General features: G+C 38.9%; 1 pseudogene; it reads left to right on the top strand.

Annotated features, from left to right (window-relative positions):
• The first annotated feature begins 8,589 nt into the window (after positions 1 to 8,589).
• Positions 8,590 to 10,948, top strand: LOC101711040 (52 kDa repressor of the inhibitor of the protein kinase-like; annotated as a pseudogene).
• Positions 10,949 to 12,679: the final 1,731 nt, after the last annotated feature.

Genomic DNA, 12,679 nt, shown 5'->3' with positions numbered 1-12,679 from the left:
TGTGTTAAGAGTTGTCTGTCCAGAGTCCTCACAGTTTCCTGCTTCAGTAGTAGCCATGTGAACATCCAGTGGAAAACCCTTTCAAACAGAGAGATGGTAAGGGCAAAGACCTTGAGATAGGAGCAAGCTTGCCATGTTTCCAGGACAAAATAAAGGTACCCAACATGTTTGCACTGAATATATATGGACTGAATATATTTCACAAATGTGTTTGTCTGCTTTCCATCACTGTACCAAATACTTGAGATATGAACTTACGAATACAAAAGGTTTAGTTTTGCCTCACAGACTATGATCAGTTAGCTCCATTGCTTTGTGCTGAGCAGTACATCATGGTGAGAGTATGTGGTGAAGCAAAACCACTCACATCATGGCCAATGAAAGCGAGAGGAAGAGATCATGGTCCCATAGTCCCAGGACCTGAATACTTCCCACTAAGCCCCACCTCTTAAAGTTTCCACCCCCCAGCTTTGTATTAGTCATATTTCCCATGGCTGAGACAATACCCAACACTCACAACTGAAAGGAGAAGAGATTTAATTTGTCTCACAGTCAGAGATTTCAGTTCTTGGTTGGCAAACTCCAAGGCAGAAACATCATGATGGAAGATTGTGGCAGACCAAACAGCTTAGTTCATAGTGGCAGGAAGCAGAGTAGAGGGACAGTGCCAACAAGGAAAAAGGCCAGAGACCATGTACAGTAGTGCTCAGAGTCATGCCTCCATGACCCAGCTAGGCATACCCAGGACCATGCCTTACTAAACTGTTAGGCACTTCTTAATCCAGTGAAGTTGATATCGGGATTAATGGTCACAAGTACCACGTGGGAACCAAAGTATTACCAGGTGGACTTTGAGAGGATTTAAGAAAATCCAAACTATCACAATAACTAACATAATTGGGATCAAGCCTCTGCAGAATTTGAACTATGGCTTTAATGTATTATCAGTTAATTAATTCAGTGAGTATTAGGTGGCAGGCACTATACTAGATGCAGATGAGAGATGCATATCAAAGCACACAGAGTAGAACTTGGTTCAGTGACTTGGTCACTGCATTCAATTTTTGGACCCCATTGCTCTGAGAAGAGCCATTGAAAGGGTCATAATGCTGCAGTTCAGAAGAAAAGAACAGAGCTAAGTATTTGAAAAAATGCCTCCTCTTGAAATGGATATATCAGCCTCCATAAAAAAGCTAGAAAGTGTTAAACATCTATAATAGAGGGTATAAAAGACATACATGCTCAGTGGTTAAGCAGAGTGTTGAAAGATTTCTCAGACTTGAGAGACTTAAGGAAATGTGTATGTGGGATTGGCTACAAAATCAAATTACTGAAGTAAATGAAAAACAAAGGAAATTCTCACAGAATACAGAGAAAAAGGCAAATGAAGTCAAGATAAGAAAAAAGAAGAGGGCCGGGATTTAGCTCAGTGGCACTGCACTTGCCTCCCAAGTGCAGGCTCCTGAGTTTGATCCCTGATACCAAAAAAAAAAAAAAAAAGATTTAGAGGGCCTGTCCGGGTGATATAATGTACAGGTAATAGGAATATCTGAAACATAGGACAAAGCAAATAAAGGTGACACAATAATTAAGGAGGTAATTGAAGAAAATTTTCCAGAGTTGAAGAGTAAAATAGGCCTACAATGAAAAAAGGTCACAAGGTACCTTTAAAATTGAATGGAAAGAAAGCAACACCCATTTAGAAATATCCTGGTGACTTTTAAATTTCAAAGATAAAGAAAAACTTTTGGAAGTATCTAGACAAAGAAAGCAGGTTAACAATAAAGGGGCAAAAGTCAGAATGACCTCAGATTTTTCTCTTGCAATTCTAAATGCCAAAAGATAATGGAACAATATCTACAAAGTTTTAAGGAAAAATAATTTTGAACAAAAATGATATACCCTTCCAACTAGAAGACATTCTCAGATATTCAGGGGTTAAGAAAGTATATTAGTGAAGAACTTTCTCTGAAAAATTTGCTAATGATTTACTACAGCCAACAGAGAACAGGAATTAAAAATAACTGAAGAGTAGGAAGACAATTGTATGAAAGATTTGATGGTAATTATTAAAATCAGTTAAGAAGCATGGAGTCTAAACTTGTTACACATAGGGTAATAACACTAAATGCAAAAATAGATTTGTAAACTAGTTCTAAATTTTTCAGTTTATGTGGTTTAAACTATCAAAGAGCATGTCAAATATTCAATGTTTTGGGCAAATAAATGCTGTTTTATTTTTTCCACTTAGTATTATGGATAAAGATGCATATTTTTAAGCCAAATGTATGTAAAATAAAAATGCTTTGTCACTGTGGACAGGAAAACTAAAGTAAAGACATTCTAAATATTAATCTGACAAAACTGGACAATGGTACAATTTTATTTCCTTTATGTTTAATTATAGAGGAAAAAATCTAGCAAGTTTGTTCTTAATGTTAATACTGATAGTATAAGAAGAAAATTCCAGGGCCAGGGATTTAGCTCAGTGGTGCCGCCATCTGCCTTGCAAGCCCAAGGTCCCTAGTTCAATCCCCTGTACCAAAAAAAAAAAAAAAGAAGAAGAAAATTCCCAAAGCACTGGTTGAATAAAAAGTTGTTTGATATACTGAATTGGGAAAACAGTTGTTACTTCATCCAATGGTAGTTTATATAATGAGTTGTGGACAAAAGTAAAATACATATATCTATGTTTCTGGAACTGGAAAAGGGTGAAAAGCTAAGAAAGAGTAGAAAAGAAAAACAGCAAAGAAACATTTTTTTTTTTGGTACCTGGAATCAAACTCGGGTCCTTGCCCTTGCGAGGCAGGCGGCGACACCACTAAGCTAAATTCTTGGCCCTAGAAGCATTAAAATGAGTATAAAAGAGACTGACAGAGGTAGAGGTGAATTATTATACTCAAACTGGTTAAATTCCCAATTAATAAGATCTAAATTGGGGCCAAGGATTTAGCTCAGTGGTGTCGCTGCCTGCCTTGCAAGCAGAAGGTCTTGAGTTCAAACCCCAGTACCCCCCCCCAAAAAAAATCAGACTCTGATTCAAGATAACTACAGTTGTATAAAACAAAGGTTTAAAGGTAATGAAATTCTTTCAGTTACAGAAATAGAACATTTTTATTAGGCAGAAATAAGGATTTTATAGATTTTTCATATTTAAAAGACTTTATATGGTGAATAACATGGCATTCATATATAAGATCAATGTTTAATATTTTGATGTGGGTGATAGTTCTAGTGCTTTAAACTAATATAGATACATATATTAAACATGGAGATTTAGGGCCGGGGATTTAGCTCAGTGGTTCTGCCTGCCTCCCAAGTGCAAGGTCCCGAGTTTGATCCCTGGTATCAAAAAAAAAAAAAGGACATTTAAAATTATTTCATCTTATGTACTTAAAGTTTACTGAGTAATCTTTCAACTAAAGAGAATACATGCTCATGTTGCCAAAAACAAAGAAAGAAAACAGAAGGAAAAAGAAAGACCAAGTGCACAGAGTAGTTCCCAACTGGTGGAGACAGATACATAGGTACACAGTTAAAGCAGCCTTCGGAGTGATTTACAGCTCTGAAATGGATTGTCACAAGGAGATAGAGAAGCTTTCTTTAGCGGAAGAAAGTCTAACTCCTTCAGCAGAAGGATGGGAAAGCTTTTACATAAGAGGTGACCTTTGAATTGAGCTTTTATAGATGACCAGGGTTTAACAAGATGAATTGTGCCTCGCGATTGTGCAGGCAAGGTATTCTGAAAAATCCTCCAGCTACAAAAAGTCAAAATGCAGGGGGAATTAAACACAGTAAATACCCTTTGAAATCCAGGACTGTATAAGGATGTTTGCTCACATGTACAGCATTAGGGTCTCAGGGCCTAGGGTGAGGCTGGGCTAGGGATAAACAGAGGACAGGACACAGGAGCCAGAGACTCAGGGCTATACAGGTGCGGAGTAGGAAGTGAGACCCCATATAAAAGCCAGGAATCTGGACGGGTTATCCTCAAAACTGTGAAAAAGAAAACAATATGCCCCTCAGCACAAGCTAAATGCCGGAAGATATAACTTGTCCACTTCAGGTTGGGTCTGGGGAAAGAAAAAAAGGAAATAAAAATATCTCTTGACAAAATTAGTAATCACATTGGAATTTGACTAAACCAGTTACTCAGTTTATACTACAGAATCCCCAAAGGGTTGAGAATGAGCAGCACCACATTCTTCAGGAAGATGAGGCCAAATATATGTTAAAATCAAGAGGTCTGTGTTAAATGCAGGTAGGTTCATTTTAAAGATTTGGGCACTTTTAAGCATGTAAATTATATACTATATCAATAAAATTTGTTTTTCAACAGAGGAGAAGAAAAGAGAAGGAGGAAGAAGACAGGGAAAAGTAATTGTTAAAAATCCAGATCTATACCCAGTTAATGTATTTGAATAACTTCCCTCTTATGGACAAAATGTTTGTGTCCTCCTTTCCCCTCTCTGCCCCCAATTCATATGGTGGCATCCTAACCCCCAGTGTGGTACCATTCCAATGTGTTCCAAAGCAAGAGAAAGTAAAGGAAGGTGGGCCTTGGGAAGGTCCCAAGGCTGGAGTTCTTACGAATGGGATTAATTCCCTTATCAAAGGGATCCCAGAGAGCTCTCTCACTTTCTTTCCATATTGTAAGGATACAAATGAAAAAAAAAATGGCAGCCTACAGCCCAGAAAAGATTTCTCACTGGAACCCAACTGGCACACTCATCTCAGGCAGTCTCCAGAATTGCAAGAAATAAATTTCTGTAGTTTAGAAGACACCCAGTCTATGATATTTTGTTTTAACAGCCAGAACTCATTAAGATGCTCCTTTAGATTGGAAGTTTTCTCTCTGGAGAAGGTAAAAGATTCTCAGTACTGAAGAACATCAGGCATAGTTGAGAGTACAAATACAGAAAGTAAAAAGGATACATAATTGTGTGCATGTGGGGTAGTGTGACTACACTAGCATTGCCTCCTCCCCGTTTGGCTCCTGGAACTTGGCAGCTAAGGTCAAAAGAGATAATGACACTGGAAGGTCCTTTGCTGCTTTGCTACCTTCTGCTGCCATGAATTGTTGCCTTTTTGCCACCTGTCTTGGAGCCAGCTGATTATGGAATGAAACTTTGACAGTGAGCTAAATAGACCCTTTCCCCTTAAAAAAAAAAAAAAAAGATAATGACACTAGAGACTTCCTAATATAATGGCCTAGCCAGATCACCTGAAAGGAAAGACAAAGCCCATTCATGTGCTGAGAGCTTCCAATCAGTTATGAAGTCTCCCTATCCTATGTATAAGAAGAAAAAATGATTACTCAACATTTAAGGAAAACTTCCAATGAGAAACATACTCACATATACAAACAAACCAACAAAACATACAGAAATAAAAACGAAGCAAGGAAAATAAAACAATTTAAAGTTTGAAAAATTCAGACAAGACACATTACAACCATGAAACAAGAACATATTGCTATGAAAAGGAAGAGTTATAGAACAACAAAAAATGGCTTTAAAATTAAAAATATAGGGCCGGGGATTTAGCTCAGTGGTTCCAGCACCTGCCTTGCAAGCACAAGGTCCCGAGTTCGATCCCTGGTGCCAAAAAAAAAAAAAAAAAAAAAAAAAATTAAAAATATGAAAGCAGAAATGAAACACTAAAAGAAAAGTTGATTATTGAGCTAAATTTTCCATAAAAATACAAAGTAAATCTGAGATTGAAAGAACCCGCTGATGTAAGACCCAGGTGAGACTTAGCACAAGTAACGCCCTCTTGTTACAGGCCCTCCATCTTATCCCTATGGGTTTTGGGGTCACTAAAGGACACAGAGTTCCCAGAATGTACTTGTTTATCTGTTAAGACACCATGGAATGTACCATTGTTTCTGTGTAAAGAACATCCTGTAGATAAGTAAAGAACATCTGCAAACTCCCCTAACCGTCCCCTAACTGCAAAAATTCCACTTCTGTAGTTCTGCTTGCTAAGTTCCCCTCAGCCCTTATAAAACCTTCCAACCCCCTGAGCTTGGGGCCTCTCTAAGCTTGTTCGCTTGGAGGGTGCCATCTGGCCAGACTAATAAAGGTCTGTTTTTTTCCATCTCAATCTGTCCGGTGTGTTTCCTCCTGGGTGATCCTCACTGCAGTCAGCTCCTCGGAGAGTTTGGTAAGGCCCTCGGTCTTACACTGAGAGCCCAGCACAATGGATAAAACAGACCCACATCAAAGCACAGCATTGTGAAAGCTTATTTGCTTTCAAAGTAAGATAAAGAAAAAAAAAAAGCATCAACAATAATTCCAAAACCTGACTCTAGACTCTGATACGGAAAAGTTTTAGATAACTTAATAGATTGAATATTAAGGTAGTTGTAGAAGCAAAATAAGTAATGTATTTTTTTAAGATTTGCTTTTCCTGTAACTCCTTGTTTAAGGTGAGGATTATCTGACTCTAACCAGTAACTTCATTAACCTAACAAAGTTACCATGCCAGGGTGAATTTACAATGTATATGGCCTATCTTGTGTCTGTGACTTGTAAATAGGAACTGGAATTGTATTTACATATCAAAGACCACTAGGGATGAGATAATGGCTAAAAAGGATATAAAAAGGGAAATGCTGAACAAAAGGGGTGCAGATATTGACCAGACTGGTTTCTGGCATTCCTGTCTGCTCAGGAGAAGAAATTTTATTATTTTATCCGAATTCTGTGTCTCTGTGTATTTCTTTCCGAGATTTCTGCAACAACTCCTTAACAGTAATATTGGAAGCAAGAAATTAGCAGAGTGTTTCAGTTTCCACTAATGACTGTCTAGGAAATTCAATCCTCCTGCTGAAAACAGCAAAAAATACTACATAAAATATGTTTTGAAAAGAAAAATACCTTTAAAACATTAAAGATATAAATAACATTGGAAACTTTCAGGTCAAAAACAATATATTTTTGGGGACAGGGTATTGCTGTATACTTAATGCTGGCCTTGAACTCACTTTGTAATCCAGGCTGGCCTCAACTCACAGCAACGCTCCTGCCTCAGCCTCCTGAGTACTGAAATTACAGTTGGGTGCCACTACACCTGGCTTTATTGGGTCAGTTTTTTAAAGTTCGAGCTTATAACCTGAGAAGCCAGCAGAACATCAGAGCAGTAACTGACAGACCAATCAACTTTATAGTCTCCTTATCTTAATTAAGAACAGAAAACAAAGATTACTACACATCCAAGGAAGACTTCCATTGCAAAATATAGAGACTCACAGGGGCAAACAAACAAAAATGTAACATGGGTCTTGCCTTTCTTTCCTTGGACTACTGGAACTTTGGAGAGAATGGCTTGGTGCTGCCTTGGAGAATAGGGATGAATTAAAAAAGGGAAGAGTTGAAGAAACTATCCTGGAGTGGCTGTCCCCAAGGCCTGGTCCCCAACATTAATCTCTATTCAGAACACATGTATTAATCTGAGTAAGCTGGGAATTCTCAGACTTGAATGTGGTCCCTCTCAATACTGCCCTTGGGCACCTGGTAGAAACAAATGTTAAACCCTGAAGGAAAGCACATCTTGAAGGCTAGGCCTCAGGGAACCAGCACTTCATTTTTCTAGAGTAATGGCCATCAAGCAGCAAGATTATAAGGTGTAGCAGTAAACAAAATATGTACCTTGTTGAAAACAGATCACTGAAATGATCAGTCATGAATTTTAAAAGTATGCTTACCAAGTTAAAAGAACTAAATAATTCAATTTCAAAACATCTTCAGGAAACAAAGAATTATGAAAATCATGAGTTATGAAAAAGCAGCTTTGAGAAACAACTAAAAGGAATTTCCAAAAGTGAAAAATACATGAAATTAAAAGACAGTAGAGGGGCTGAGGATTTAGCTCAGTGGTGCTCCTGCCTGCCTCGAAAGCGCAAGGTCCTGAGTTCAATCCCAAGTATCAAAAAAAAAAAAACAAAAAAAACCCTGAAAGACAGTAGAGCAATGTCTTCATAATTCTAAAAGAAAATGATTGATTTAAAATTCTATACCCAGCTAAACTATTAATATATTATCACACTAGGCTAAACTAGTCACATATTATCACATTAAGATTAGAAAAAAGAGATTTTCAACACACAAAGTTTCAAAAGACCTACTTCTTATTCACACTTTCTGAAGAAGTTACTATATGATGTGTTCCATTAAACTCAAACTGTAGAGGGCCAGGGATTTAACTCAGAGGTTCCGCCACCTGCCTCCCAAGCGCAAGGTCCCGAGTTTGATCCCCAGTACCAGAAAAATAAAATAAAATAAAACCGTAGAGGTTGAGGGAAGAGGGGCCATCCCCGGGCATCAGGGTGCATTGTGGGAAGCAGGCAGGAGGTGCACCAGCGATGGCGGCTGCGGCAAATCCTCCCGGTCGCTGGCAGCACTGTGGAACCACAGTCCTCAGGCCAGCCTCGGACCACGTGCCCCTCCTGCCCCTCGCTCCTCCCATGCCCGCCCTGCAGAGCCGGCAGCCTGGCTCCCCTCCCCACCCGCCCCGCCCGGCGCCTGGCTGCCCTGAGGAGGCGGAGAGGGGAGGACTGGGCTGGCTGGTGGGCGGGGGAGGGCCACGATGCTGAACTTCTGCACTGCCCCCAACTGCAAGCGGAAGAGCACACGGTCTGACCTGGCCTTCTGCAGGTTTCCACGGGATCCGGCCAGATGCCAGAGGTGGGTGGAGAATTGTAGGAGAGCCAATTTAGAAACTAAAACACCTGATCAGCTAAATAAACATTATCGGTTGTGTGCCAAACATTCCCAGACCTCTATGATCTGTAGAACTATACATTTTGCAGAGGCATCAGAAAACTAAAGAATGATTGGGTTATTTTATTTCTCAAAATTAATTGAAGCAGATACTTGTGAAGTCATTGGGAGAGTCCTTATAGGACTGTTCTTTGAGACAATGCAATACCAACAATATTTGATCTTACCAGTCATTTGAACATCCATATAGTAGACACAGAAAACAAATAAAAGAATTGAGTGAAGATGAAATCAGGACACTGAAACAGAAAAAAATTGATGAAACTTCTGAACAGGAACAGAAACATAAAGAAACAAACAATAGCAATGCTCAGAATCCCAGAGAAGTTCAGGGGGATGAACAGGATAAAGACATTTTACCTTTAACTCTTGAAGAGAAGGAAAACCAAGAATACTTTTAAAGTGTCTATTTGAAATTTTGATTCTTATGGGAAAACAAAACATACCTCTGGATGGGCATGAGACAGATGAAATCCTGGAAGGTCTTTTTACACCTGATAACTTTCAAGCTTTGTTGGAGTGCTGGATAAATTCTGGTGAAGAGGTTCTGAGAAAGCGTTTTGAGACCACAGCCGTTAACACATTGTTCTGTTCAAAAACACAGCAGAAACAGATGCTAGAGATCTGTGAGAGCTGTATTAGGGAAGAAACCCCCAGGGAAATGAGAGACTCACACTGATTTTCCATCATCACTGATGATGTGGAGGACATAGCAGGGGAAGAGCACTTACCTGTCTTGGTGAGGTTTGCTGATGTATCTCATAACCTGAGGGAGGAGTTTGTGGGCTTCCTGCCTTATGAAAAATTATGGAAATTTTGGCTGTGAAACGAGAAGTGAGGACTAAATATGGAGAATTGTCGTGGCCAGGCTCATATTATGTCCAGTGGATTTTCTTCTAAAATGAAAGTTGTTGCTTCTAGACTTCTAGAAAAATATCTCCAGGCTACACACTCTGCTCTTCCTGTGCCTTAAACATGTGGCTGGCAAAATCAGTGTTGGTGGTGGGGTTATCAGTTGCATTGGGAACAATTGAGGAAGTTTGTTCTTTTTTCCATCGATCACCCACTACTTTTAGAACTTGACAATGGAATTTCAGTTCTTTTCCAGAACAGTGAAGAAAGGGGTAAAGAATTGAAGGAAATATGTCATTCTCAGTGGACAGGCAGGCATGATGCTTTTGAAGTTTTAGTGGACCTCCTCCAAGCACTTGTTTTATGTTTAGATGGTATAAATAGTGACATAAATATTGGGTGAAATAACTGTATAGCTGGCCAAGCATTTGTACTCTGTAGTGCAGTAACAGATTTTGATTTTATTGTTATCATTGTTGTTCTTAAAAGTGTCTTATCTTTTACAAGGGCCTTTGGGAAAAATCTCCAGGGACAAACTTCTGACGTCTTCTTTGCAGCCAGTAGTTTGACTGCTGTATTACACTCACTCAATGAAGTGATAGAAAATGTTGAAGTTTATCATGAGTTTTGGTTTGAGGAAGCCACAAATTTGCCAACCAAACTTGATATTCAAAGGAAACTCCCTGGTAAATTTCGTAGGGCTCAACAAGGTAACCTGGAATCTCAGTTAACCTCTGAGAGTTACTATAAAGAAACCCTGAGTGTCTCAACAGTGGAGCACATTATTCAGGAGCTTAAAGATATATTCTCAGAACAGCATCTCAAAGCTCTTAAATGCTTATCTCTGGTACCCTTGGTCATGGAACAGCTCAAATTCAACACATCAGAGGAACATCAGGCTGACACATGTACAGAAGTGACTTACCCAATCCTGATACACTCTCAGCTGAACTTCATTGTTGGAGAATCAAATGGAAACACAGGGAAAGACATAGAGCTTCCATCTACCATTTATGAAGCCCTCTATCTGCCTGACATTAAGTTTTTTCCTAATGTGTATGCCTTGCTGAAGGTCCTATATATTCTTCCTGTGATGAAAGTTGAGAATGAGCACTATGAAAATGGACGAAAGCGTCTCAAAGCATACTTGAGGAACACTTTGACAGACCAAAAGTCAAGTAACTTGGCTTTGCTTAACATAAATTTTGATATAAAACATGATCTGGATTTAATGTTGGACACATGATATCAAACTACATACAGCTAAATCACAGCTTCCTACCAATAATTCAGAAACTGTTGAAAACACCTAAGAAACTTTTACAGTGGGCTTTTTCTTATATTTGCTATTTTAAAAAAAAGCTATAAGGGGTATGTAGGCCACCTAATCACTGAATACATTAGTCTATAGGCCTGTCATTGAATATATTAGCCATTGATAATCTCCATATTTAAATGGCCCCTCTGAACCCTCATGCGGCTGAGACCTGTCTGTTCTTCTCAGTGGTTCTGCCACCTGCCTCAAAACCGCAAGGTCCTGAGTTTGATCCCTGGTACCAAAAAAAAAAAAAAAAAAGAATGGCAGAAGATGGCATTGTAAGTGCCACACTTTGCTTTGGCATGGCCTCTGCTGGCGGCATTATGGAATTGTTTTAATTAAGTCATTTTAGACAACACACTGTCATTGTGGATCTGCTTTCAAGTATTGAGTTGTCAGTTTTTGAAGAAATGACTTTTGAGGTGGTGTGGGAGAAAAGAATGCATCTTATAAAATGTTATGGTGAAGGCCATCATTGACCTGTGATTAGTAGGAGTTTTAAGTATGTTATTAAAAATCTAATGGGCAGTTAAGGGAATTACTAAAGAGAAGTTTACAAGCCTACCAGATTTCAATGTAGATTTTGTCTTTATTAAATGAACTTAAAAGAAGAGGTTGCAGTTTAAGCTTGAATGGAAGAGCTTGGGATTGTTATTCCACATCTGGTTATTGCTGTTTACATTCCTAGGTGGAACCTACATAAGCTTCTTAGCAGGTAAATGTTGAACACTTCTGCTTCATTGTCAAGGCAGAATCAGAGGCCATCCATACAGGCAACTGACTCGTCTGTTTTCTTGTCTTTTCCCATGACTTATCTACTGCCTCATCCTGATTTATAAGCAAAACTGAAAACCTACAAAATAAATGTTTTGTGGTTTATCTAGAAATAACACAGAAAATATTGCTATTATTTTTGGTGAAGAAAATTTTGAATAGTTTATTTCAATCTATATAAAATGTGAATTTTGTTTAAAAAAATAAAACAGTAAACCAAGAAGATATGGGAAACAGACATCAGGAGGTCCAACACCGGAGAGAAGCAAAGAACACCCCCAGGAAGATGTTGAAAGGAGGTACCAGAATGCTAACTGTGTACCAAATATAGAAGAAACTTGTGTATATTGAAGCAGTGTGACTCAAGGGATAAACACGTTGATAACTGTCATCATAAGCTCTCTGCTATCATTCAACTCTTTCTTTTAACCAGCCTGAGCATATTCTGAAACATATTTGACTTTTCTTGACTGCTGCTATAAAAGTTTCTGCTTTTCGGGCCGGGGATTTAGCTCAGTGGTGCCACCGCCTGCTACCACCTGTCTTGCAAGCGCAAGGTCCCGAGTTCAATCCCTGGTACCAAAAAAAAAAAGGTTCCTGCTTTCCCATTCCATGTCCAGTTGTGGGGGTTAACCAAGGAACTCATTCATCCCATCCTGAGAACAGGTAAGTTCTGTGACCTTAGACGAAAGACACACATGGCACCCCATTCCCTTCAATTCTATATTTTTATGATAATCTGTATGTTCCACCCTATCCCCTACCAGATTCCCTAACTGCGCTCAGTTGTGTCTCAAAGTTCAGTTAGTTTCCTAAGATCAAACTTAGTAAAATACCTACACACCTGTGTGAAAATAACAACCTTCTATATTAGGATGTATAATAATTAAAACATGACTTACTGGGTACCTTACAATTCAGTTGGTATATGTGTAGTGTCACGGTCCCTGCA

Source organism: Heterocephalus glaber, unplaced genomic scaffold (genome assembly GCF_053883595.1).
Source record: "Heterocephalus glaber isolate CG9 unplaced genomic scaffold, H.glaber_assembly_v1.0 deba00001509, whole genome shotgun sequence".
Classification (NCBI taxonomy): Eukaryota; Metazoa; Chordata; class Mammalia; order Rodentia; family Bathyergidae; genus Heterocephalus; species Heterocephalus glaber.
The sequence above is the reverse complement of the archived record's forward strand: the minus strand, read 5'-3'. Positions and strand labels throughout refer to the sequence as shown.